Below are 23,424 nucleotides of genomic sequence, written 5' to 3' on the forward strand. Positions count from 1 at the left end.
GCATCCGGTTCTGGTATTGTTGTTAAAGGAAATTTGCACGGAAATAATCTTGATTATTATGGTCAACTACAAGAAATTTTTAGACTTATTTATCAAGGATGCAATCATGTATATTTTTTCAAATGTATATGGTTTGATAGTGTTGGTAATGGTGTGAGGATTGATAAGAATCGTGTGATTACAATCGATATGGCTTCAAGATTGAAGTCAAATGAGATTTTTATTTTAGCTAGTCAAGCCTCACAAGTATATTATGCTCCTAGTGTATTGGATCCAAAAGCAAAATATATACGGTGGTCAAATCTAAAAGTCGCCCAATTGATGAATCTATCGTTGCGCAAAATGATATAGAGGACGCTTTTCAGGAAGATAAATCTAATGCATCGACTTCGTTTTCGCTCTTTTTCGATTTTGCACAATATGGACAAATACCATTTATTCGGCGTGAAGAAGAAGAAGAAGACGAAGAAGATGATTTGAAGGATGACGAAGATGAAAATGAAGGAGAAGAAGAAATAAGTGAAGGTGACAATGAGGATGATGATGATGACGAAGATGATGATGGTTTTGACGATTTTGAATAATGTCATTTGTATTTTAAAGATGATTTTTAGTAAATTTTGTAATGATTAGGATACTCTATTTATAAGTTATAGTAAATTTTTAATTGGTTTGTGAATTTTTGGTTTTAATGCTAAGTTTTTATGCGTTTACGTCCGGTTAGGGCAAAAAAAATCATAATATTTGACCGTAATATTTCCCAGAAAACCGACCGTCTCCTTGACTAAAACCGACCACCTTCTTGATAAAACCGACCGTCTTCTTAAAGGGGTGGTCGGTTTTAAGGTGGTCGGTTATAATAATTAAATTGGCCTCTGAAATAAAACCGACCACTTTGAACATTTGACCTCGGTCGGTTTTAGCAGTCTTGGTCAAAGTACATTTTTAATACTTATTTTCAATGATTGAACCGTACAGATGTTAATTTCATGTCAAAATATGTTTATGCACAAAAAATTAGCACTTTTGAACGAGTACCATTACGTTTTTATAAAAGTAAATTAACAAATTTAATTAAAAAAAATGAATTCGATCTGAAAAGTATAAATTTAAAAGGTATATTTAACGATCCAACCGTACGGATGTTAAATTCATGTCAAAATATGCTTATGCACAAAAAAATAGCACATTTTAACGAGTACCATTACGTTTTTATAAGTAAATTAGCAAATTTAATTAAAAATTAAAAAAAATATAAAATATAAAATACACATGATCGAATCGTATGGATGGACTAACGCGGTGAAAACAAACAAATGTACCAAAAATTAGGCTATTTTAAAAATAGTATAATCAAAATCATATGAAATATAATTATTTCAGTAAATATGTCGGCATTCTGTAGACATAATAAGTTGAACATACCATTCGATACTATAAGTATAATTTTAAAATTTATTTTTTAACGATCGAACCGTACGGGTGTTAACTTCATGTAAAAATATATTAATGCACAAAAAATCAGCACATTTGAACGATCACAAAAATGTTTTTATAAGAAAATTAGCAAATTTGATTAAAAAAGTGAAATAATAAAAAAAATATAAATTATAAAATACACATGATCGAACCGTACGGCTGAACCGACGCGGTAAAAATGAGCAAATGTACCAAAAATTAAGCTATTTAAATAATAATAATCATGTTTTTATAAGATTTTTTTAATTTAGGGGTTTGTAACCCCTAAACCCTAAACCCTAAAATTAAAAAAAATTAAAAAATTAAATACTATAAAACCGACCACTTTGGATCATAACCGACCACCTAAAAAATGCGGGTTTTTTTTGTGAAAAATTAAAAAACCCCGCCTAGAGCAAAACGACACCGTTTTGCATGCTGCACAGGGTTCAAGGTTAAAACCGACCGACCTGGTGGTCGGTTTTAAGTCCCAGGCGGTCGGTTTTAAGTCTGTTATAAATAAAAAGAACGGTTCACTTTTCTTTTCTCTATTTCCTTCTCTATCTCTCTATTTTCTCTATATCTCTCTCTTACACTCAAAACCGACTTAATTCACTAAAAAGCTTCAATTCAATGGCGTTTAATTCACGAAGGAGCCCCAAATCATCTCTCATTGCCTCCGGTTTCACTCTCGATGTAAGATTTTCTTACGATTAAGCCCTTTTTTTACTCGATTACATATATGTGTGTATGTGTATGTATTTTTTGTGTTTATATATATGATTCGAAGTTAATTATATGTTTTTTGTGTTTGTTAAAGTATTATTCTCACATAAATTGATGTGTTTCACTTCAAATCAAACTTCATTAATTTTTCAGTTTTCATGTAAAATTTTGCATGTTAAACATTCGTCGGTTATGTCAATTTGTTGAATATATGTATAAGTATAAATTTTAGGGTTTTGTCGGTTTGTTTACGTTTAGGTAGAAGATAAATGTATTTTTAGGGCTAATTTGTAGGGGTTTGCTCTTGTAAACATGATCCGTACTCGAAAATGGATAAATATTGCAGTTTATATGTGAGTTTGGAACTTTAATTTATTGTATATATAGGTTAAGTTGATTTAATTATTTAATTTGCGTAATTAAATAATGTTCTAATTAGTTGTGTTTATTTTTATCGTTAATTTGTGAAATGGATACGTTTATATGCATTTTATGTGATTTTAAATGCTTTTTTATGTAATGTGATTTACTAATGCAAGTCGTTTCATCGATTTGTTTGTTTTCATATTGGCTACTATATTTTTATTATTTATTTTAGGATCTTTTTGCTTGGATGTTGACATTGGTTATGATAAGTCTTGTGGTGTTGACAATGGCGAAAAAAGGGAAGGGGAAAGACAAGGAGCCAGAAAAAGACAAGGGGAAGGCAAAGGCCAAGGGAAAGGCCAAAGTCGCGAGTAAGAAAGGCAAGGGCAAGGGTGCAAAGAGAAAAGGAGGGAATTTGCATTTGGAGGATGAGCTGACGGATTCGGATTCGGACCCGAATGATCCGACTCGACACATGATAAATGCGGAGGAGCGAGAATGGCGAGGAAGGTGACCTCGATCACATTCGAGTGGCATATATGGAGAGAAACCGCTATTGAAGCCATATCACATTGATATCTCCGATGGACAGTAAGTTAAATTTTTTTAAAATTGCATTATTCCTATATGTTTATATTTTTGGTGCTGTTCAATATTGTTATGTGAATTGTTAATGTTTATTGTTTTCTTTTGTTTAAATATAGTATTGAAGATGATACGGCTAAGAAAACGCTTTTGGCTATGATTCGGGAGAAGTGGCCTCTTGAGCGTTATACTTATACCGATATCGAAGAACGTCACCCGGGTTGGTTGAATGCAAGAGTCGAGGAGTTTCAAGTAAGTTATTTTTTTTGTAATTGTCATTTATTTCATGATTTTATGATGCATTTATCCTCATTTTTTTTGCAATTTTAGAAATACTATAGGCATCTTAAGGGGCAAAGCCGTTCAAAGGCCCGAAAAATTGTGGAAGATCACATTAAAGTGACGATAAAAAGGACTTTGAATGAGCTTAAGAAGAGGGTGGAGCGAAAAGCAAGGGAGGAGGGCGTGAGCAAGTTGTCTTTGAAGCCGCCTTATTGGTCCGTTCCTTTTTGGAAGGACCTTTTGGAGTATTGGGAGAACAATGAAGGACACTTGCACCGGTCATCGGTTGGATCCACCAACCGACAACAAGTTAAAAGATTGCATAGTGCCTGTGCAAGGTCATTCAATAAAGTTCGGGAGGTAATATTATTATATTCTATCACACACACATACATACACGTTCACCATATTTAATATAATCAACTAATTATTAGGAAGTGCTAATATAAATTATTTAATATTTTGAAAGGTAATGACGAACAAGAACAAGAAAAAGCTGACGAGACTCGAGGTGTGTGATAAATGTCATAGGAAAGTTGGATCCGATCCGGAAAATCCCGTCTACACTACACCGGCCGCCATGCGTATTACGGTAATTTTTATGTACATTTATGACCATTTTATGTGATTTTAAATGCATCTTTAATAAGTGAATTTATATAATTTTTCATGTGATTTTAAATGCATTTTTATGTTTTTTTATATGCATTTTTATGTGATTTTAAATGCATATTTAATAACTGAATTTATATGTATTTTTATGTGATTTTATATGCATTTTTATGTGATTTTAAATGCATCTTTAATATGTGATTTTATATGTATTTAATGTGATTTTAAATGCATTTTTATGTGATTTTATATGCATTTTATGTGATTTTAAATGCACCTTTAATATGTGATTTTATATGTATTTTAATGTGATTTTAAATGCATTTTAATGTGATTTTATATGCATATTTAATAAGTGATTTTATATGTATTTTAATGTGATTTTAAATGCATTTTTATGTGATTTAATATGCATTTTTATGTGATTTTAAATGAGGGTTAATATGTGATTTTATATATATTTATGTGATTTTAAATGCATTTTTATATGTGATTTTATATGCATTTTTATGTGATTTTAAATGCATCCTTAATATGTGATTTTATATGTATTTATGTGATTTTAAATACATTTTTATATGTGATTTTATATGTATTTTTATTTGATTTTAAATGCATCATTAATTATTTTAAATGAACTTGTAGGAACGATATGCCGCCATTCTCGAGCGCATGCCCGTGGAGGTTACACAAACGGGTGATCGAGATGAGCCGTGGGATTGGTGGATGGAAGCGTTGGAGGTCCCCAAAGGTACAAAGCCGAAAAAGAATTATGTGGTGGGGTTCCCCAATGCTCGGGCCACCGATCTCTTGCCTACACTTGCTACCCGGTACCGAGATTCCATACGGAATGAAGCCGGCTCATCCTCATCCGCTCCGAGATAATGTGAAGCCATCCCCGATAATGTATATCTTTCCATCGTGAGGAATGTGCTTACAGAGATCCGTGCTAATCCAAATTGGTTTGCTCGCCAACTTTCCGATGCGGAAATAGCTACATTCGCACGTACCGCTCTCGAGGCCTCGGATCCATCCTCCGATCCTAGCCAAAGGTTGCAATGGAATAACCTTATCGGTGGAGAGATCATGCATATCGTGGGCTCCTTGATTGAAGATATCGTCCAAAAGACGGAAGCTCGTGTTGCGGAGGTATAATTTTTGACCTTCTTGTTTATTTATTGTTTTCATTCACATATAAATTTTGTTTCTTCTTTTTAACTAGTTTAATTAAACTTGTATCTAGGAAAACAATCGGCGTGCTATGGAAGTCGATAAGGATTACACGTCCGAGGATGAGACCTCCGATGATGAGGACTTTGATGATGGCGGCGGTGATGGCGGCGGTGATGACGGCGGTGATGGTGGCGGTGATGGCGGTGGATCATCCGATGTTGATTTGTCGGATTAGTTTATATTGATCGGTTTTAAGACTATTATAATTTCATGGTTATGGGATGTAATATAATACGTTGTGATGGTTTTAAGACTATAATGATGTAATGATACGGTTTAATCCTCCGGTTATCGGAGTTTGTGAATGTTTGCGTTGGATTTAATTACTATGGTATAATTATGAAATTTACTAGTTTTTGCGAATGATTTTGAGTAGTATAGTTTAATGATTATCATTGTTGTTTGTTTTGGTTGTTTGGTTGTGATTGGATTGGATTTGTGTATTGATTTGGTTTGGTATCCAGGGGCTGCGGAAAAACCTGCAATTTTTTTTTAAAATCAGACCTTAAAACCGACCGACAATAGGCATAAATGACCACTTTTGACCATTACAAAACCCAGAAAACCGACCGTCAGGTGACATAACCAACCACCTTCTTCATAAAACCGACCGTCTCCTTTAGAGGGTGGTCGGTTTTAGGACGGTCGGTTATGACATTTAAGTTAGCTTCTGAAATAAAACCGACCGATGTGCACACTTTGACCACGGTCGGTTATGAGTTCCAGTCAACATTTTAAAAATAGACATAACCGACCGTCGTCTTTAGAGGGTGGTCGGTTTTAGGACGGTCGGTTATGAAGTTTAAGTTAGCTTCTGAAATAAAACCGACCGATATGCACACTTTGACCACGGTCGGTTATGAGTTCCAGTCAACATTTAGAAATAGACATAACCGACCACCTGCTGTGGGTTATGACTCAGTGACGTGGCGACACGTGTGCACACGTGTTACCACGTGTACACAGTGACCCCACATTTTAGTAAAATGCCCAGGCACTTAACCGACCACTGTGTTGGACGGTTATGAGGCTTAAACCCGACCAAAGGTCATAACCGACCAGGCTAAAACCGACCACCCCTCGTGGTCGGTTATGAACCTTTTAACCGACCGTTTTGCCTCTTAACCGACTATTTTTGACGGTCAGTTTTGTCCTGTTTTCTTGTAGTGTGTGTACCTAAAATTAACAAAAGCCGTGCATTGTGTGTACAACCGTTAACTTTATTTATCACCGTTAGTGGAGACTATTTTTCAAATGCAAGATGTGTACCTAAAGATTCGAAATGGTACAAATTGTGTACCTACGGTTTGGAGTAAAAAAATCGTAACTTTAAAATGCACTCTTTTAAAATTATTTATTAATTTAAAATGGTATTGAAAAAAGAATCAATTTGAAGTTGAATCATAAAATAAAAATAAGTTTAACGAGTTTAGTTTTCTCTTTTATTTTCACTCTATCTTGAATAATGTTTAATTCAACGATAGTTTAAAAAGTATCGTACAACTAAAATTATTCAGAAACGGAAGAAAAAACTGTTTCGAATTATATATTATGTTTCATCTATTTGTTTTAATTTCTAATAAATTTTATTACATTGATCGTCGGGTACCATGACTAATAAAATTTGGATAAAATTCATATTGTGCCTGTAATAAATAAGATATAAAGTTAAAATTCGATGAAGTAATAATTGATAAAGTAATAATCGATAAAGTAATAAAATCGCTAAAATAATATTTTTCTCCGGTCTCAACATAATGGACACGGTGTTTTTTTACTCCCGATAAAATAATAAACTCGCTAAAATAATATTTTTTCTTGGTCTCGACCTTTTATTTTAAAGAGATTTAACTGTAATATAATTAATCCGACAATTTATTACACGACAAAAAATACACGACACGAAAATACCTAAAAATTTTAGTGTTTGCATTTACGTACATTTTAGCTACAATACACGAAGAAACTGAACACGAAATTACACAATCGAAATTTAGTATCGTTTTGTTTTTTCCCTAATAGTATATGACTTACGACTTATGTAAATTTTAATTAAATATTAATATTTGTAATGTATATATGTAGGGGCGAGCAAAAAAACAAATTAAAATCAAAACCGAGCTAAACCGTCAAAAACCGGTCAAAATCGACCCGACCCGACCCAATTATTAATGTAAATAAAAATATAATTTATATAAATTTTAGAACTAGAAAATATTTTAAAATATTAAAAGAAGTAAGCTGCAACTGTTAAAAAATCAGGTTATGCTCACCGGACATGTCAGACATTTTTCTTAAAATTTCATTTACTTCGGGAACTTGTAGAAATTGCATTAGTGTACTAATTTTGTTGTACCCGGTAATTTGTAGGAAAAAATTATTTGTTAACAATTTTTTTACTTAATTTGTACAATTTTAAATATTTTAATTTTTTCAATTAAAAAACCTAATCGAGGTCTTTAAAATTGAAACAGGTACTGATAATTTGGTTGCGATTGCGGTTTTCGATTTTTAAAACCGAAGATCTATGGTTCCAGCTCCAATTTTAGTAAAAAATCAAGCAGAACGGCCCATACTCTCTCCTAAACCTATGTATATTTATTAAAAATATGTACATATTTATTTTTTAAATAATACTTTATATTTTTAAAACAATACTTGATATTATAATGTTGTATATAAATTTCATATAAATATTATATAAATATTTAATATTTATTTAAAAATATGATATTATATTTTTGTTTATTTAATTTAGTTAATATAAATTTAAATTTTGCACGAAAATACGACACAAAACATTTTGCACAAATTTCTCCGATTACATATTTTGCTATTATCAAGTTTCAGGTACACAATTTGCACCATTTCCCGTCACCAGGTACATATCTTGCATTCAAAAAAAAGTTTTCACTAACGGTGTTAAAAAAGTTAACGGTCATACACAAATTGCATGTTTTTGTAAACTTCAGGTACACATTTTGCTATTTTCGAATTACAGGTACATAATTTGCACAATTTGTAAAGTTCAGGTACACCTCTTGCGTTTTACTCTTTTTTTTAATATATGAACTATTATCCGAGCACAATGCATCCAAATGATTAATTGTTATCTTTTGATTTACCTTTTTATCGTCTGGATGTTACTTATCTCAATTGATTTTGCATCAAATATATATATATACGAACTTCAACTTTTTTATTCAATGCATACTTGATATGTGAAGTGAATATTACGATTCAGACATGACTATCAAAAGGGGTAGAATAATATACAGGAGGTCATTCGTTAATTATAGTTTTGGTCGTCTAGATGAGATGGCAATCTAGTGGAAGTCCAAAGCAACTCTATAAGTGGTCTCACTTCTGTAATTTAAAATCAAATTTTAAAAATTTTAAATGTAAAAAAAAATTCATACTTGAATGTAAATATAAATATATGCATTCTCGATCCTAAATTTGAAATCAAGAATGCATTTATGTATCTAGTCATATCATCCAACAATTACAAATAAGATGCATGTTAGCTAGTGTGTTTCAAATGAAATTTAGGAAAAAGTGACAAAGTTTAGATAAATTTGGAATTATTTGATTTTAAAATGCATCTACCTTTGGAATTGAAGTTTTATTTTCGCACCAAAAGATAATTTTTGGTGTCTAATTATAGCAACAGTCATTTTGCATCTTGTATTAGACTTGCTCATCCAACGTGATGTTAAAATAGATGTAACGATTATTATAATTTGAAATCAAAAAGTTATTTTTAAGCTAAAATATAACTTATAGTCCAATAGTAAATACATCAAATATATTCAAATAAAACTCTATTTCAAATTAAATAATCATAAATACACAACTATACTTATTACTATTACTTTATTAATTAATGAATTTTATCACTTGAATACTTATGTGACAATTATAGTACCATCTATGCTTGATTCTATATTTAGAACCAAGTATAGTATTTTACTATTTTAGTATCAAGTATAGCACCCTATTAGAGTTAGATTTTTTTTATGTGAGTGCTATATTAGAAAATAACATTCATTTTAACACCATCACTGGACTTAGGCTTATATATAAAGGTGATATTATGAAAGGTTTCTCATGCACTTAAAATCTTTTCTTCATAATTTTGAGGTGAATCCAGATCTCAAAAACAAGTTGGGGACTGCAGACTTGTAGTTAATTATTGTTCAAGTACGACAAGCACTATTGATGCATTGCTTTTTAATATATGCAGGGTTTTAGTATTAGGTTTACCCATAATATATATAGTAGTTTCTGGATTATATTCTATCTTAGCTTTATGGTCTAATTAATTTATCATACTATCTTTAGCTATGTCGGGTGAGTTTAATGTGTGTCCTGATTGAACGCTGCAATTTATTACAATACGAAAATGAAATGGAGGAAAATTTATTGTTTAGGTTTATATTCTAAATACATGCAGGAAATACACGAAACAGAAACAAAAATAAAAATCTAGTGTTTGGGTTTATATGTTGAATACCTGCACTAATACACTACACTGCCTTATTTAGTATAATATTATTTAGCATTTCGATGTGATTTTTGAGACCACAGAGAAAGTACACGAACATACTTAATAAACGATGGCATATATTAGTATTCCTTGGGTCCAATTACATATCTAAAAAGTCAAATTGATCATTTTTTACTAAATATTAAAAAATAGAAATTTATTAATTTAATCCGTCCCTAATTACATATTTATTTTAGAGTTAAATTTACTATTTTTGATTAAAAATTAAAAATTATCTTTTTATTATTTAAAAACTAAAAATTACATTTTAAAAAAGAGCAGGTATACTTTTCAAGGATATAAATCTTTTTAATTTTTCGACCATATAATATATAAATTTTAGTCAAAATAAAATCAATGTGGCTGGTCAAAATACACGTGTATTTATAGACATGATATATATATATATATATTTGTATTACAATATAATTTATAATATACAATTTGATGTTAGCTGAATCAAATAATATGCCTAAATTAATTAGTTATTAGTATTTAATAAAAATGACAATAAATAAAGTTAACTCTCTTTTTGTTCAGTGTACTACTGTATTGTGAGTTTTCGTGCACAGCAGAAGTTCCTATGTTTTTGTGCCCTTTCATTGTGTGGAGTTTGTGTTTGAACTTTGAATTCCAACTTCAAGAATCCATGCACTTGTTTTGGGTTTACTTTCATGTACTGATGTAGGAGTACACAACATTACAGACGGAGACTGGGGATTCTCAGAGAGCCCGGCCCCCTAGATTTTCAATATGAGCTTGCTAGTATTTATTTTATAACAATGTATATGACGACCCTATATATGAGCCATATTTTATGAGAAACTTCTCTTTATATTATCAGCTGGTCGAACCTCCGACCTTGTGGCTTCTTTGATGACCTTAATGAAAAGGACCGCATTTTTTGGAGGCTTGTGGTATAAACCTACGAAGGGCCGCGATATAATCCGTTAGTCATTGAACATCTTTAACGCTCAAGGGATACTTCATTTCAGTTATAGCTCTTATTTGGGAAGGGTCATCCTCGATGCCCCGCTGTGAGACGAGGAACCCCGGAAATTTTCCCGATGCTAGACCAAAGGAGCATTTTGCTAGATTTAATCGCATGTTATTTTGAGGAACGTTTCTCACAGATCGAGGGTATGATTGTCGGAGAATTTAGATTTTGTTATCATGTCATCTACGCACACCTTAATGTTTCGACCCAGTTGATTCTTAAAGATGTAATCCATCATCTGCTGAAATGTTGCACCGGCATTTATGAGGCCAAAAGGCAATTTCGATAGGCGAAAACACCTCGATGCGTGATGAAAGCTGTTTGTTCCCAACATTGATCGTTCATTTTGATTTGATTATAACCTGAGAATACATCCATAAACGAAAGCAACTCATGGCCTGATGTCGTGTCGATGAGCTGGCCTATGTTTGGTAATGGATAATAGTCCTTCGGGCATGCTCTGTTAATGTTAGAGTAATCGATACACAATCTCCACTTGCCGTTACTTTTCTTTACCAGCACGACATTCGCAATCCAGGTGGGAAATTTTACTGGCTCAATGAAACGTGCCCCTAAAAGTCAATCAAGTTCTTCGTCGATAGCTTGACGTTTTTCTTCAGAGAAAATATGCTTCTTTTGTCAGACCAGGTTTTTCAGACGGTCAATATGCAACGAGTGTCGTGCAACGTTGATTGGTATTCCCGGCATGTCAGAGGGTGACCCCGCAAATATGTCAGAGAATTCTCGAATTATCTATGTTAACTCACTCTGTATGTGGGGGGCTTAAATCTTTCCCAATCTTGATAGTTCTTTCGGGAGAGCCTTCAACAACTTCAATTTAAATTGTCTCACCAACGGGCGAGAATGCGGGGTTCCTTGGGACATCGAGGATGCCACCGGGATCCATCTCAACAACTTGATTCATCGACTGAGTTTCATGTTCCTATTTCTTATAAACAACTGTAGTGAAATAATATTTTCGTGACACTGTTTGGTCTCCACACATCTCTCCAACTCCAAACTCCGTTGGGAATTTCATTTCAAATGAGGAATCGGCGTAATGGCTTGCAGTGCCGAGATTGTCGTTCTTCCGAGTATAGCATTATGGCTTGACGTCGCGCTTATAACGTGTAACTTAATGAATTTCCACACTTGGCAAGGCATTGTGCCGAAAAGGACTGGTAATTCTATTGTACCAACCACTTTGACTTCATTTCCTGTTAAGCCATACAAGGGAAAATGAGTGTTGTAAAGTATTCTATCTCCTGTGTTCATCCGTGCCAAAACATATGATGGTATAAGACATCAACAGAACTGCCATTACCAACAAGGATTTTTTTTACTGTGTTTGTGCCTATTTTGGCAGTGATGACTAATGCATCTTGGTGTCCTCGAATAATATTCGGAGTATAATCTTTATCGGAGAAAGATATGACAAGAGACGAGGATGTCTTGTGTCTTTTAGGACATTCAGGATTGATATTGAACACCTCTCGGGCATATAACTTTCTGGAATTGTTCGACATACCTCCGGCGGCATAGCCTCCAAATATTACATCTACTACTCTGTCTTCCGGTCGTTGATGAATTTGACCTTGCCCTTCGATGTAATGGACAAAATGGCATTTTCTTATCTTGGATTCGATTAGATTGCTTAATTGATAGCACTGTGTGGTATGTCCGGTATCCTCGTGGTAATCGCAATAACGAGAACTTGGAGGACGGCCAGGTTTCATCGGCCTCGGGGGTCGAAAATCAGGCTTTATTTTTAATATGGCCAAAATTGTGGTCTTATCCACGGTGAGTTAATGAACCCCTTTTTTATTCTGTCATGATTCTGCCATTTTTGATCTGAGAATGAACGTCGCTGACGGTCACGATACCTCGGGGAGTACTTTTCTTCTCTTCGAGCGTCTCTCCATTCTGGAGAACGTCAAGGGGATCTGGAGTCATATCCTTGTGTTCTCGAGGTACGGTGACTGTAAGCCCTTGACCTGTCACATCTTTAATTAGAACGTCTCGGAGATCGTATGCTGCCGACGGCCTCTTGTAGTGTCATACGATGCATGACAATCTGAAAAGCTATGTGGAGATGCTGAGGATGTTTCTCGATGAGTTCTTCCAGTAGTATGGCATGTCGACTTCCATCAATGCCTGCTACTAAGTAATTTATTGCCAATGGCTCTTCCAAGTCTGTTATTTCAGAGATAGCTTGACGAAATGGACCCAAATAACTTCTTACGGATTCACTAGGTCGTTATCGCATTGTGACCAAGGATGCTGTAATTTTCCCCCTTTGTAGTTGCTTGAAAATCTTGTTTGAAATTTGGTTTTCAAGGTAGTCTAAGAATCAATGGACCTGGACGGGAGATTATTGTACCAACGTTGAGCTGTGTCTTGTAAGCATGTAGAGAAGAATTAACAACGGGCGACCTCTGAGTGTCGATAAAAAGTCATTCGACCGTCGAAGGTATTGGGAAATCCCGATGGGTCAGAAGATCCATCAACTCTATAAGTGGTCTCATTTCTAAAATTTAAAATCAAATATTAAAAATGTTAACTCTAAAATTTTCATAGGTGATCCATCCATCACTGACGAGTCTGTGGACAATTATTTAGAAAAAGTATGACACATTTATGTAGTGTGCTCCTTCCAAGTCCTTCCGTTATGCATTTTTTCATATTTTTTTGAAAGTTATTTTGTCTTGTTTTTAGGCACAAAAAAAAGTATTAGAAAGAGGAGATAAAATTTCTGCAAAGGATGAAATTGCAGACTCTGTGTTTATGCAGGTGATATAAGCAGCCACATTATCTCTTTACAGTGCTTTATTCCATGATAGATGTATTTGTTAATTGTATGTTTCTGCCACTCCCGTAAGCTACCGACTCAAGAAAGTGCTCGGTTATTGTCATAAGGTTAATTGCTCGGAATGCATTAAGTTGAATATGACATGTTAGTTTTCTTTATTTTCCTAAAACATGTTTGAAGAATTATTCTCATTATCTAATTTTTGAGCTTGAATCTCCACAATTGCTTCAATTCTGTATGATCTTCCTATGTCTGACTTGATATTATATGTTATAACATTTTCTGTAGTCATATATTCCTAAAACGCTAGATGATGTGGTGCATGCTGAAGAGGATGTCAACAGAATAACTAATGGCCAGGACACCGGAGATATGTTGTACCATACAATCACAGGGCTCAAAGAGGAACTTGCCACTGCTCAAACTTCTCTTCCTAGAGAGGACCATCAACAGCAGCTGGTGACATCATCTTGGAGACGCCTATTGATCGAGATGGTCATAAGAACTCCCAGGAAATTGATTCATAGGATGAACCGATGAAAGTGAAGATAATGTAGTCCGTAGGGGCATGAAATTGATATAATGTGCGCATTTCCATTTGTTCACTTATGTATATTGTAAATTAATTTAGTTTATCATTATTTGATAAAGCAGGAGTATTCTATTTAGATTGAAAGTTGTTTAACTTAACTATTTAATGTTGGAATCCATGAACTTGTTTGACTTTTAGATATTACTACTAGCTAAACATGAAATTGTTTGCATCATATTTCAATGAATAAATGCTGATGTCAAAAAAGCAATTGTATATCATTTTTAATGAATAAACATTGATGTCAAAAAAATAATTGATGTCTAATGGGTTCAAAGACATCGGTGTATAGCAGATGTCTAGAATAGACATCACCGACATCAACATCGGTTGTAAAAAAATATAGACATCGGCCGAAAATCGATGTTTATGGACATTTTTCTTGTACTGTTGTACACCAGAACACTAGTTAAATAAAATAGTTATATATTTATTATCTATCATGTACTCTTATTTAAATTCTATAAATATAAAATTTTAATATATTTAATCAAATAAAAAAATAAATGGAATAAAATGGTAAATTGATTTGGTGATAAATATATACACAATTATTTACTGAATATCATGTTATTAGTATGTGTCATTTACGAGCATATATAAGTAATATTCCCTCCGTCCTTTTCAAGTTCATCTCATCTAAAAAACGAAACTTAAAATTGTGTTTATATTTAGCTTATTTACAAATCGAATCAAACTCGAAATGAATCTTTCGAATACTGAATTATTCGATGACGTATCGACTCATTTACAGCCCTAAAGATGGCACATAACTTAATTTAAATCCCCTAACTTAATTAAGATCCCCTGTTTGTTGAATTACACCATTGTATTCTAATCTTCATCAGGGATTGGCACATGCCCCTACCCGATCTTTTCCCCGCCCCAAACGGATAGGGGATTCTGATAATTTTTCGAGTTCCCGATGGGGTATGGGAAATTACAAAAAAAAAATTAGAGTATAAAGTCGGGGTCGGGGATTAGGTTATCCCCGCCTCCTTCCCCTACCCCGATCCCCAGTCTTATCCGTACCCTAAACCCTAAAGTTATTATACCTAACTACATATCAACGTAGTATATATTTTTTTCAAAAAAAATGTAGTAAATATTTATGATACAATTTAAAAAGTTTATTATTTTTTCTACTCATTAAAATTTTCTCAAAAAATTATATTTGATATGAAATATTTTCCTCGTACTTTCCTCGCACTTGCCTAATTTTTTGTAATTTTCAAAATTAATGGATATATATCCAGCTTTTTGTTATACAAAAAATAAAAGAAATTTAAAAATTCTAATAGCATATAATTTTTTTTAAGAACTAAAATTTTATATATGAATAACTTTCATTTTCTCTCATATTCATATTTTTCAAAATATTCACTAATATTTAAATAATTTTTTAAAAACAATATTCTGAAAAATCCTAAATACAATTGAATTTCATTGCAATGTAACTTTGAAATGGCAAGAAATTTTCCCCACTTTTTTGACTAAGATTTTAAAAAGTGCAGGAAATTTCCCGTTATTTCAAAATATAAAATTGGATCAAAATGAATGGAGCAGTGCCAAATAAATTATTTTGCGGGTAATTTCATCCATTTTTGTGGGGCTATAATTGAAAGGAAAAAAATCGATTCTAATTTAGGGGGCTAAAATTTGGCCGTTTAAATTTCGATCATTTTAATTTTAACCATTTTTGGTTAATTTGACCGTAAATATGATCGTTTAAAAATGATAGTTTAAATTCAACCAAATTCGATCGAATTTAGTCATTCGACCAAAACTTGGTCGAATTTAATGACAATCGAATTTGTTTGATTGTATTTAACTATATTTTCTTGTAATGTTTATTGTAGTGAATGTTCAAGTGTTTGTTTCATCCTGGTGGTATAGAGTCAACAGTGTCTACAACATTTTTAGACATTTGTTGAATAGAAAGCTTGTATTGGTTTGTACTGTTAGTTTTTATTCCTTTGATGAAAAGAACCATTTATCAAACATTTATGCAAAATAAACCATTGCTTGCCTTTGAATTCAAGTGAATGCTTAATTTAAATATAAATACACAAAATTTTGAGCAAGGTAAAATTTACCCATTTCATACAATACTTTACATTATCGTCTTTCTTCTCTCGTTACACTACAAGAAAAAAAAGGCTAAAGGTCACCGGTCAAAAATCGGTTGCTTTTAGCTATAAACGACCGAATTCGGTGGATTTTGCTATAAAATCCACCGTTTCCTGTCGGTGGCTTTTAACCTGGTCGAAATTGTTTTCAGCGGTGGAATTTATATAAAAGAGACCGCATTTTCGATTGCTTTTATTCCAGGTCAACTTTCCAGCTTTTCCCTTGAACATTTTGGTGAAAATTTGAACCTCATGCTCTTGATTTTCGTTGAAATTTAAACTTCCCGCTTCTAGATTAAAGACACCAAAGTCGGTGGCTTTTATATGGTCAAATATTGTAACAAAAAATGGCCAAAGCCTGCCATCTATTCTCAATTTTCTAGAATTCTTACAAACAAAATCAGATTTATTTAATAACAAAGGCTAAACACAAAAAATGGAGAATAAGCTTAAATAAAACAAGATAATAGTGCATCAAAGCTTAATTACATCCATTCCCCATAAATCTGTTAAAAACTATCCCACAAATACCAAAGTATTACATTAAGGTTAATATAAATGTTCTATAATTTGCTTAAAAGCACCAAGTACCAAAAGTGAGTGACTGACTGTTCAACTAAATACTACTCATACAGAGGACAATAAAACAGATCTGGATTAAGGTCCCGTTCGTCGTCCATCTCCAGTAAAAGCCTGGTATGCTCCCCTAGAACCCTTTCTAGCGTACCAACCTACATAAACAAAATAAAGTTAAGTTCAGAATTTGTGCAATTCCATCAAATTTAAGTTCAGAACTTTGCATCTATCTCATAACATGACAACATTCGATACATAACACTATCAGAGAGCATAAATGATAATGTTGTGAAACTTGTACCGTTAGGATAAAGTGGTTCAGAAGCACTATCAAGCATCCTATAAAAACTTTTTTCTGCTGCATTCGGCTCTTCATCCATATTTTTAAAATTATTATTTGCCTCAGCAAAATCTCCAAGCATTTCACGTGTATCATAAAAATCATCATGCGTGTTATCAATATTCATAGAACTCGTTCCAATGTCAACCCACGATCTAACACTCTTCTCATGAAAATACCATGTTGTATATGCGGGCATAATGCCATGTTGATATAAATGTAATATTACATCATCGGGATTTTTTATATAACAATTTTCACATTCATTACATGGACATCTTATTGTCCCCTTTGAATCATTCGTATTTGCAACGACAAACTTAATGAAACCATCAACACCAATTTTGTACTCTTCCGTTATATTTTTCCTTGCATTAAATCGACGATTCATCCAACTACGATCCGATGTCATCTACAAGATGTATAGATAGTATAATTAATAATTTATTACTAATTAACAAAACTTACCTAAATAAATTCACTATGTGTACAAGATATTCAGTGAAAACAAATGAACAATAATTATTTCATTTTTTTTTAATTATTTCAATGATTTAATTCAAGTTATCTTGTATCAAGTGGAGAAAGTTAACAAACATATTAAACTACTTTAGATTTTGAAGACTACATTTAAATTGTTAACAATTAAAATTTAACATTTCATTTAAATTTTATCAATTAATATTACATTTATGTGAGAAATAAACAAACAACAATCATGATAAACAAAGTATAAGTAGTTCATAAATTGTACTTACTTGACTTGAAAGTAGTAGATATTTGAGCTTGAAATGGAAGAAAAATGGTAGAATATTTGAAGGAAAGGAAGTGGAGATGGGAAAAAAGGAAAGTATGGACAAAATCGAGGGGAAGAGCATAAGGCACAAGCTGTCAATTTTTTGGAGCCTAAATTCCACCGTATACGTTTGCTTTTATAAAATCCACCGAATACGGTTGCTTTTATAATTCAATCACTAGCAGTTGCTTTTATTAAAATGACCGTTGTATTATTTTAATTTTTTTCTAATTTCAGGCTTCATTTTAGCCGGAATTTTCCCACCAAATCTTGAAACCTTAAAATCGACCGCTGAAAAATAGACGAATGCTTTTGTTAATAAAAGCCACCAACTAAAAGTCGCTGGTGATAAATTTCACCGAATAAAAGTGACGGCTCACAAAATCCACCGATATCCGTCGCTTTTATGCGCGGTTTTTGGTCAAGCCCCGTTTTTGGTGGAATTTATAGTTGGTCGATTTTGTTTGGTCTCTTTTACTCTTTTTTTCTTGTAGTGTTATCTTATTGACTGGGTACTTATTCTTTAAGAAGAAAGCTCTTATGTAACATGGATGTCTTATACATATATATATATACAGAGGGAGAGAGAGAAATTAATTTACACAATGATAATTTTGGTTCATTTTTAATGTAGCTACTTTTAGGTCAAAGATTATTTCTAAATAAAAGACAGTTATGTCCAATAAAGATGTACATTTGATGAATATTAATTTTTAACTTACATATAGGATAATTTTCTAGAGTAGTTAATAATGGTTTTATAATTTTAATAGATAAAATTATAAATCTCAATATCAATAAATATATATATATATATATATAATATAAACTTAAACAACTTATTTATTTAATTAGCTTGAGTGGCGTCCTTACTTGTTTTAGTAAAATTTATTATCAAATTTATGGTCTAACAAAGACCTTATAATAAATTTATTTATGATATTAAAATAACTAATTTAATATATTATTGTATTAATTTCACAATCATTTGTGTACAGAGAGATAAGATTAAGGGCTTACTTCAAGTTTTTATATAATATAAGTTATTACTATAAAGTATTAATAGTGCTTTACTGATGTTTTAGTTTTCAGAATATAAAATTTATATTAATAAGTAGAATTAACAAATGGGTCACTTCTTCAAGTAGTGATAAGTGCTAAATATGTTTTGATTATTTCATTTTAATATTTATTTAATTATTTTTGTACTAATTAATAATTATTAATATTAAATTTTTAATTTTCATATCTATGTGGGGACATTCCATATTAAAACATATATTTTTAGCCTTCTAATCTCAACTAATTAATTAAGTAAATATTCTAAGCATTTTGATATGGCAAGATAATAATAATGTGTAAAGTATAAAGTATAAAAGAATTCATATACTATGCCAAGGGCTTATATGTAAATTACTACCATCAACCCTAAATCGACACATATAAAAGGATCTTATTTTCATACTTTGTCCGGCGGCGGCAAGTTGTTATTTCCCTCATCACTACTGGAGATCTCTTCAATTCACATTATTCCTGTAAGTTACATTACCTTTTCATTTCAAATTTTTATATATGATCTTTGCATACATGTATATTATATATTATTAGTATAATAATATGTATCTAGTCATTTTTTTCAATTAATTTTATGCATAAAGTGACTTATATGATTTAGATCTATACATCTAAAATTTCATTTTCACTGGTGTAAGTTTCTAGAAAAATATGTGGTGTAGATAGGTAATTAAGCTTAAATTTGGATAATAGTTATTTTATATTATAAGATACAAATAATGATATTTTTGATCTAAAAAATTGTGGTGAATTTGGATAGCTATATATTATAAATTTCTCTCTTACGCCCCTACAAATTGAGGCTAAAAATGGGGTAAATTAAGATTAGTATATCTATAAATCTCTCGGTTAGTCCACTATAAATTGAGTTAAATTTAGATGGATATATTTTATAAATCCCTCCCTTAGGTATATATGAGATGAATTTAGATTAGTGTAGTTTATAAATCTCTAGCTTAGCTAGGCTACTACCTACTAATACTAAGTGTAATTAAGTTTAGTGTGTTAATCCATTATACAAATTAGGATACTCAATATACATGTGTTTAGATTGTTCTAGCCCATATCCTAAAAGATTGTAAAGTAGGAAGTTCCCTAATGGTTCCATGACAAATTAAGTGTGTGATAAATAAAAACAATACTTAAATTCATGATTTTGTTCAGCTCAGACTTACCCATACTTGATGAAAATTGACCATTGAAGAAAAAAGACACCCAAACAATATTGAGTATGTTTATTTCCCGTGTCACTTAGCTCATATATAATTTACCTCATCTCTCTACACAAACACAACTCAAGTGTCCAAAAATTATAAAAACGTACAGTTTCTTAGTCATCCTAAACAATGAATCCTTAATGGATCCTGTTAATTGGATTTGTGAAAGGAGATAAGTGATAATTGCAACTTGATTGGGATGAGACTACTCATTCACATTCACATGTGTCTAGAGAGTAGGATAAATTTTAATTAGGGTTTTTATACCAAATTATTTTAAATGCATTTAATTTAGAAATTTGTATACATTTTAATGACATATATTTATCATGAAACTTAAATTTATTTAAAACAATTTATAACAAATTTGCAATGGCTTAGAAATCGAAACAAGATGTACTTTTTATAAAGTACTGTATTTCTTATACAGATTATCTCATTATCTTATTAAGTTTGACCATACTAACTGCTTAAACAAAAAATTTTGCTAGTTACACTATAGAATATAATGGCAGACAAAGACCGGGAGCATGCTACTGAAGAAATTTGCGACGGCATTTCTGGGATTAAAATACATCGTTTGGCTGAAGAACTTGGCCAGAAACATCACTCTGATATTGTAAGATAATAAACACTTCTAGTTCCGATTTAATGTTTTCAATACATCTTAACTAGCTATAGATTGATTAGTTTGTTATTTGTACAATACTAACACTGTAGTATTGTGTTTCTGGTCTTGATATAGCGTTATGCTAGGCTACCTGAGTTAGTAGAGATGGCTCAGAATTTAATTGCTGAACTTAAAAATTTGGAGAGAGCCGAGAACAAAGATGCCCGACTCGAAAGAAGTTCATCGGAGGTTACTCCAGAAACTGAGCTCAATGCCAAGAGATCCAAACAGTAGAGGACTGATGGATAGCTGGGAAACGAGCAGAATAAAGGTGGTCTTTCTGTTCAAGGCGGCCTTTTAGAAATATTTAAACGTTTTTTTATCTATGAACTATTATCCGAGCACAAATCATCCAAATGATTTATGTAATTGTTATCTTTTGATTTACTTTTTTATTGGCTGCGTGTTTCTTATCTCAGTTGATTTTGCATCAAATATATATACAGGGGAGGAACTAGGGGGACAGAAGGGACGCGGAATAACCCCAAAATTTTAATATAAAATTTTAAAATTTATTATCAAAAATTTTTTTGGTCCCCTTAGATTTTAAAAAAAAAATAAAATTGAGAATTGTTTATACAAAATTTTATTGATTTTGTTAATTATTTCATTCAAAATAATATTGATTAGATAGAAATCATGGAATTTGTTCATTAATCTTAATAATTAATAAATAAACATATAAGATAAAGATAGTACAATTTGAAACAAAAAAAAAGATGCTTAAAACTAAAGTCTAAAAACAGAACATACTTGTTCAGTTGTTCTGCTCCAGTCCCAAAACCCCAAATACACACTATACATACAAGTTACAAAGAAAGGCGTGCACATCTCAAATAAATAGGTATGTTTTCTACTTTTATTTATTTTGGTCCCCCATGTTAGATTCCTGGTTCCACCCCTGTATATATATATGAACTTCAACTTTTTTCAATGCATACTTGATGTGTGAAGTGAATAGTACAATTCAGACATGAATATCAAAAAGGGTAGAATAATATCCGGGAGGTCATTCGTTAATTATAGTCTTGGCCGTCTAGGTGAGATGGCAAACTAGTGGCAGTTCTCTGGAGCAAGTCCAAAGCAACGCAACTCTATAAGTGGTCTCATTTCTGTCATTTAAAATCAAATATTAAAAATTTTAACATAAAAATTTTAATAGTTGATCCATCCATCACTGACGAGTCTGTGGACAATTATTTGGAAAAAGTATGACACATTTATGTAGTGTGCTCCTTCCAAGTCCTTCTGTTACGCAATTTTTTCATATTTTTTTCAAAGTTATTTTGTCTTGTTTTTAGGCACAACAAAAAGTATTAGCAAGAGGAGATAAAATTTCTGCAAAGGATGAAATTGCAGACTCTGTGTTTGTGCGTGTGATATAAGCAACCACATTATCTTTTTATAGTACTTTATTCCATGATAGATGTATATTTGTTAATTATATGTTTCTGCTGCTCCCGTAAGCTGCAGACTCAAGAAAGTGCTTGGTTATTGTCATAAGGTTAATTGCTCGGAATGCATTAAGCTGAATCTGGCATGCTACTTTTCTTTATTTTCCTAAAACATGTTTGGAGAATTATTCTCATTAATTAATTTTTGAGCTTAAATCTCCACAACTACTCAGTTCTGCATGATCTTCTTATGTCTGACTTGATATTATATGTTTATAACTTTTTCTATAGTCATATATTCTTAAAATGCTAGATGATGTGATGCATGATGAAGAGGATGTCAAAAAAATAACTAGTGGCCAGGACACCGGAGATATGTTGTACTATACAATGACAGGGCTCAAAGAGGAACTTGCAACTGCTCAAACTTCTCTTCCTAGGGAGGACCATTAACAGCAGCCCGATGACATCATCTTGGAGACGCCTACTGATCGAGATGGTCATAAGAACTCCCAGGAAATTGATTCAGAGGATGAACCGATGAAAGTGAAGATAATGTAGTCCGTGGGGGCATGAAATTGATATAATGTGCGCATCGCCAATTGTTCACTTATGTATATTGTAAATTAATTTAGTTAGTCATTATTTGATAAAGAAGGAGTATTATATTTAGATTGAAAGTTGTCTAACTTAACTATTTAATGTTGGAATCCATGAACTTGTTTGACTTTTAGATATTACTCTAGCTAATTATGAAAATATTTGCATCATATTTTAATGAATAAATACTGATGTCAAAAAAATAATTGTACATCAATTTTAATGAATAAATATTGATGTCAAAAAAATATTTCTACATTGTTTTTAACGATTAAATACTGATGTCTCAAAAACAATTGTACATCACTCTTAATAAAGAAGAACTAATATCAAAAAAGATAATGTGCATTACTTATTGTTAAAAAACTGATGTCAAAGTTTGACATGTTAAAGTCTAAATGGAATATACACATCACTTT

The sequence above is a fragment of the Apium graveolens genome, chromosome 10 (genome assembly GCF_009905375.1).
Source record: "Apium graveolens cultivar Ventura chromosome 10, ASM990537v1, whole genome shotgun sequence".
NCBI lineage: Eukaryota > Viridiplantae > Streptophyta > Magnoliopsida > Apiales > Apiaceae > Apium > Apium graveolens.